Source organism: Bombus terrestris, chromosome 17, assembly GCF_910591885.1.
Source record: "Bombus terrestris chromosome 17, iyBomTerr1.2, whole genome shotgun sequence".
NCBI classification, from domain to species: Eukaryota; Metazoa; Arthropoda; class Insecta; order Hymenoptera; family Apidae; genus Bombus; species Bombus terrestris.
Window position 1 is genome coordinate 2,228,749 of NC_063285.1, and position 6,544 is coordinate 2,235,292.

General features: G+C 44.9%; 1 pseudogene; it reads left to right on the plus strand.

The window, feature by feature from the left end:
* Nucleotides 1-250: 250 nt before the first annotated feature.
* Nucleotides 251-5,450, plus strand: LOC125386724 (annotated as a pseudogene).
* Nucleotides 5,451-6,544: the final 1,094 nt, after the last annotated feature.

Sequence of the window (6,544 nt, forward strand, 5' to 3'; positions counted from 1 at the left end):
GACTGATTGTCGCCTCGAGCCCGAGCTCACTATCATAAATCTCAAATAAGTACAGTCGGATCGAATGACAACAGTTTCTCAATACGGCTATGGTGAAATCTAAATTACAATACTAGGGGTCTTCCAATACGTGTGTTAAGTTCCAAAGGGAAGATTCCGGTGTTCTTTCATCTCCGACATATATATATTTTAATAAAACATTAATTTTGAATTGAACTTAAAATTCAAATAAACTTACTTATTAAAAATTTCTACATGAAATATATTTATATTTCAAGACTCAAATTCTGTTTATTCAGATAATCTTATTTCATTTCATAATTTAACTATAATAATAATAATTATTATTATTACTTTAACTACATTTTTCCTTATAGATTTTACATTAAATAATTTCTTAAACTTAAATTTATTAAAAAATCATACTATTAAAATTATTTGAACTTTAACTCCTATAATTATTTTAATAATTATTCGTTTTCCATCACTAAAAATTTTATTATATATTGATGAAATCATAAATCCTTATTTTTCTATTAAATCTATTTGTCATCAATGATATTGATCTTATGAATATCCAGAATTTAATAACTATGAATTTGATTCATATATATTAAATTGTGAATCAATAAATCAATTTCGACTTTGAGAAACTGATAATCGATTAATTATTCCATTTAAAATTTCAATACGTATAATTGTATCATTTTTTTTTTTTGCGTGGGGAGGGGAAAATGCTATTACGCATGCCAAGTGACCCGCATCACTGGGTTATGTGGGAGTCGGTCGGATGTCGTTGCCATACCCACTAAAAACCCCTCCTCCTTCTTCCTCCGCTTAGAGGGCAGACAACCCCGGTAAAACCTGTCGGCAGTCATCAGGGTTGTCCTTTCGTGCCCCGTTGTATCTACTTCTTCGGGCAGTTACTGCTCATGTCGTCCTCTCAGCCAGTTCAGAATACTGGGCTGGTCTCCTTCTGCGGTTTTTCGTTGTTTCATGTTCTTGCCCTCATTGCTCCGCGTAGTTGTTGTTTCGCTCGTTCTCCTCCTTGCCTCTTCCCAGGCCCTCGCTGTCACCCTCCTGTGACACATGACGGTCTTGCAGAATTGCCTGAATTTATTCCAGCTCTCGTCCTTGGCGGTCACCGTGGCGATCAGATTGCCCACGTCTATCTTCCCGCCCAGAGCGTTCTCCAGCTCGATCCTTCTGTCCGTCCACTTCGGGCACGCGAAGAGGGCGTGCTCTGCATCGTCGTTCGGGTCTCCACAGTCGAGACAGTTGCTGTCGCTGTCCCTGCCGATCCTTTTCCTATAGACACCGAAGCTCCCATGCCCGGTTAGCAGCTGCATGGTGTGGTGATCGATGTCCATCTTCTTTTTGGTAAAAAGCAGCGCACTCGGTATTAGCTTCTTTGTGATATTTTCTTTTTTGTAGTTGTTCCACTCCTTCTGCCAGTCCTCTTGGGCCTTCTTGCGAATCGCCTCCAGTTCCTCCTTCAGCTTGGAGCCGTCATCCGTGCCAATCCTGGACCCATGGATCTTGTTCCTCTCGTAGGTCTCTCCGAGCATCTTTATCTTTATGTAAATCGGGAGATTCCCGGTCAACACGCAAAGTGCCGCTTGGGAGACGGTACGGTATGCCGGCGTTGTTATGTACAGGGCCGTTCGTTGTGCTCGTTTCAGCTTTTTCCTGTTCTTATCGGTATTCGCTGCTCTAGCCCACACCGGTGCTCCGTAAGTTACGATGGACTCCCACACATTGTAGTAGAGCCTACGAGCCAGGCTGGGCGGCCCGTTGATGTTGGGTAGAATTCCCCTAAGGGCTCCTATTAACTTGTCGGCTCTGTTACACACCATCTCGATATGCGCACCGAACCTCCGACTGGAGTCGATGACGACTCCGAGATACCTGATGCGATCGACCGTTTCGATGTCCGAGGAGCCCAACCTGAGTTTCACCACTCTCGGCACTCGCAAGCTTGTGATGAGCATGACCTCCGTCTTTTCCCTCGCCAGGGTGAGCCCGACACTCGTGCGCCAATCGTTGGCGATCCTTAGCATCGTGTTGACCTTGACGGAGGCATCTTCGCTCCTCCCGACGTAACATGTGATGGTCAGATCATCCGCGAAGGCGGTTGCTCTGACCATTGGCATGTTTCGAGCCTCTCGAGCAACCGGTCGTATACCAAGTTCCACAGGAATGGTCCGAGGATAGATCCCTGCGGAACTCCCGCCGCCACCTCGTGCTCCACCCTGCCGTGCTGGTTGCTCACTATGATCCTCCTTCCGGATAGGTAACTGCCGATTAGCCTTTTGACCTTCCATGGCAGCTTCCTCTTGTCAAATTCCTCGTATATGCTCTTCCAGCTGAGCGAATTGAAGGCATTGCTAATATCCAGGGTGATCATCACGCATATTACCTTCTTCTGTTTGCAGATGTTGGCAAACTTCATCACCTGCGTGATGGCATATACCGTGCTCCTCTTCCTTCTGAAGCCATATTGCCTCCGATGGAACGGGTCCGTCCCGATGCATCTCTCGATGATCCTCTTAAAGCATTTTTCCCAGATCTTGCTCATGGTTGGGAGTATGCTTATCGGCCGGTACGCGTTGGGGAGACTGGGATCCTTTCCCGGTTTCCTTAGCAGTATTACTCTGGCCGTCTTCCAGCAGTCTGGGATCCTTCCTGATTCGGTGATGCCGTTGAACGCCCTTGTCACGAGCTCGCTCCTGCGACTCGCTACCAGCTTCGCGATCTCGCCCGGCACGCCATCGACTCCTGCAGCCTTCTCGGAGTTCATTCTTCCGGCGGCATCGACGACATCGCCTTCGCCGATGGCGACGCTGAGGCTAATATCTCCTTCTTCTTCGGTCTCTGCCTCTTCGCGTCTCTCATAATAGGGGGGTCCGTGTCCCAGGGTGAATAGCCTCTGTAGGACTGCCGGCCGCGTGGTCACTGGTGGCCGCGACTGTCCTCGCGGTCCTCTTGAGCCTCATCTCGTCCAACATCGAGTGGAGCTTGATCGCTTTTTTACTGATGGCGTCCCTTCTTTTCTTGATGTCGGTATCCTTTTTGCTCATGAGGTAGAGTCTGCTACCTATGTATTGGATTTCGCGGAAGACTTCTGTGATGATTTCCGTCATCGCCTTCCATTCGCTCATCTTAATGACGATACTGTCCTCGTCGTTGCCTTCGGTCTCGGCCGTTGCTCTGTTCGCCATGGCCTTCCTCCTGAGACATTCCCTTGGTGCCGCCGCTTCGCTGCCGCTGTCCGACATTTCCGCCGGTGTGTCTAGCTCCGAGGTGCTGGCCGCTTCGTCCCTCGTTGCCCTCGGCTGGCTCCTGGCCAGGCTTCTCGTTGTCTTGCACGCGCTCCCCTCCACTGGGGACTTTCTCATATATCTGGTGATCTTGTCACCTTTGAAGGTTTTTTCCTTGGCGATTCGGGTCGCCTTTTCGGTGGGTGGTGTCTTATCCTTGAGTGCCTGCATTGGCATCTCGACATCCTGGATGATTCCCGCGATGTCTTCATCAAATTCGAGGTATCTTCTAGTGCTTTTCTTGCACGTCTTTTCCTCTGTGACAACTGCGGGTGTTTCTTGGTCCCCGGTCGTGTTTACCGAACGAGGGGAGGCCCTGGGATCGACCTTCCCCTCGCCGTGCGTCCAGTCGTTGGGCGACCGTCGGGTCAAGCCTGAGACGCTACTCGAATCCCCGACGGGTCCTGGAAGCTCCGAAATCCCCTGAGCCGTAAGTTTACTTGACTTACAGTACTTGTCCATTATTGTGTTTGTGTCTTAATATACATATATATATATATATGTCGGAGATGAAAGAACACCGGAGCTCCTCCTTGGATTCGCGGGAACACCGCAACTCTGTAACTTAGATTAAACAAATGCCGCTCCGATTGTTCGAGATTTATGATCATGAGCTTGGACTCGAGGCGACAATCAGTCGCCGAACGTAGCCGCGGTCAAAGGGATGAACGTTTTATCTGACAAAGGCACAGAGTAACTCTATTCCTCTCCTTAAAAGAAATAGTCGTAGCGACACGTGGCAGTAAATACTTCAATAGTTTCTATCCCGCGGCCCGCCACACGCAGATTTTGTCCTCCGAGTAAGATGATCGCCGGGTGTCGGCATGCCTTTGCGGCGTATGTTTAGCTAACGTGAGGACCCGCTATAGATCTTAAGATTCAGTCAAGCGAAGTCCGTCAAATAGACTTTGTTGCAACTACGGGAAGATAGGAGAAACCTATCCTCCACGAGCGTTGCCCCCCGTCAACAACCTCCCCTCAAGGGCGGCCAGCATCTCTTTCAAAATGCCGATATGGAGATCGACCAATTAGCAATAGCGCTAATTTCCCTCTCCTTTGGAACGAAAGCTTTCTTTGACGAATCCGAGGATCTCATATCCTTAGACCCACCTAATATAGTTTTCCTCGACGACATCGTCGAGACGGAGAGGCATTCTTTGGTACGACCTCATCGACGAATGACAGTGCCGCCTTACAACCAGTGATTACCACATATCTAGTTAACAGAGAGAGTTAGACTTGAACTGTGCGAGAACATACGTTTACCATCCCGTGACCGCGGATTCGTTTCGAACCTAAGGTCATTATCACTAGTGCTACGAGTGCTTAATCTTGTTAATAAGCCTGTGCTAATAAACTCTCCGTTGTATCACAACAATGGCTAATTCTAATGAAAATCCATCAAACGCCCATCTCCTTAATCCTGATTCTAATCCGACATATATATATATATATATATATATATATATATATATATATATATATATATATATATATATGTATGTTTGAGATGGATGTCCTTCGACGTAGCCGGTCGTCGTATAATCCCACTGTATCCTTCCGCGTGTATGCGATTCGTGTCTGTTCGCCGCGGGGAGTTTTGACTGGCCCTCCACGGGGGCGCTCTCCACCACTCCTTGGTTACCCAGGTAGCCCGCACGGTGGCGCTTCGGTCGCGCGACCCAAGATGGCTCCCGCTCTGCCCCTAACCTCACTTTTCACACACAGCACTTTCAATCGCTTCTCTCGCTTTTATACCAGCGAGCTCACCTATCTCTTGTGTTCCCACTCATTCCGGAGCACTAGAAACTTCACTTTCGTGCACTTTCCGCCCGAATTCTTTAATATACCCAGTTATTTCGGTTATGCCTACGGAGCGACGTGCACGTGTCCGTTCTGCTTGCCGCCATCCCCATAATTGCATCATCTACAAATGTAATTCACTCATGAACAATCCCTTCATTAGGAATTAAAGTTGATTCAATTCCTGATAGAATTAATCAACTAAACATATTTTGTATTCGTCCTGGAATTTATTTTGGTCAACGCTCTGAAATTTGCGGAATAAATCATAGTTTTATACCAATTATATTAGAAAGAACTTCTTATGAATTATTTTCAAATCGGATTAAAAAAAATTAATATGAAAAATTAGTTAATTAAATAACATTAGATTGTCATTCTAAAATTAATAATTTAACTTATTATTTTTCTATCATTAAATGTCTGAAATTAAGAATTGATCTTTTAAATCAATTAGAGTAATTAAAATTTACTTCTAACGAATTCCACAAATGATACCTATTAATTGATTTATTTATCTTTTTCTTATGTATGATTTGCTTATTATCAAGTATAATTTTAATAAATTCATTACTATTAAATTTAAAAATTAAAAATATGTTGAGGTGGCCGTGAGTGAGTTATAGTTGTTGGGCCTGGTCCGCTGTAATTGTCACTGGGGGCTGTAGATGTCGCTGCCGGGATACTGCTGATTTTTCCTCCGTTTTTTTGGTACGTGGAAATAAAATCGGACTCCGGTCGCCGGGATTCGAACCCGGGTTCCGAACGTTCGCAACCTAAGGCGTTAACCATTGCTTTTTTTTATTTTTGTTTATTAATTCCAGGTTTTTTACATATTTTTTTTACATAATTTTTTTCCAGAATAAACGTAGCCATGCATTATTACTTTTTTTTTTTTTTAAAAGATTATTATTTTAAATTTAAGCCGCTGTTGCGCTGTGGCAATGTACGATATTTCAATTTATGTCCTGAAAGCCTGGACGCAAAAACAGGACAGTTCGCTAGCCTATTAGGGAGGGATGGGAGGGGTGTTCTGTGGGATTAGTATAATATTTGTTTATCTATTTACATATTTACATATTTACACTTTATTTGGTGAGCGTTGCCGTTCTGTGGCTCTTTATCTTGTTGTTTTTTGTTATGGGTTCCGTATCCACCAATACTTTTTTGTGTTTTTTCTGTGTTTGTCTTCTGTATCCTTTTGGGGAAGTGCCATGTTGTATCTCCACCTAGTGTCTGCAGTACGGCCATCTAGGTTTTCCTCGTATTGTATATATTTCATTCCTATTTTCCTTTGCATATGCTAAATTGTAGGGATGTTGTTTTGGTCTTGGAGATAGTTTCTTTCGTCTAGGTTCGGGGGGGGGATGTAGCCTGTTAAAAGAGTGTCTTTGAAGTATGCGTCGTTTGGGAATAAGCAG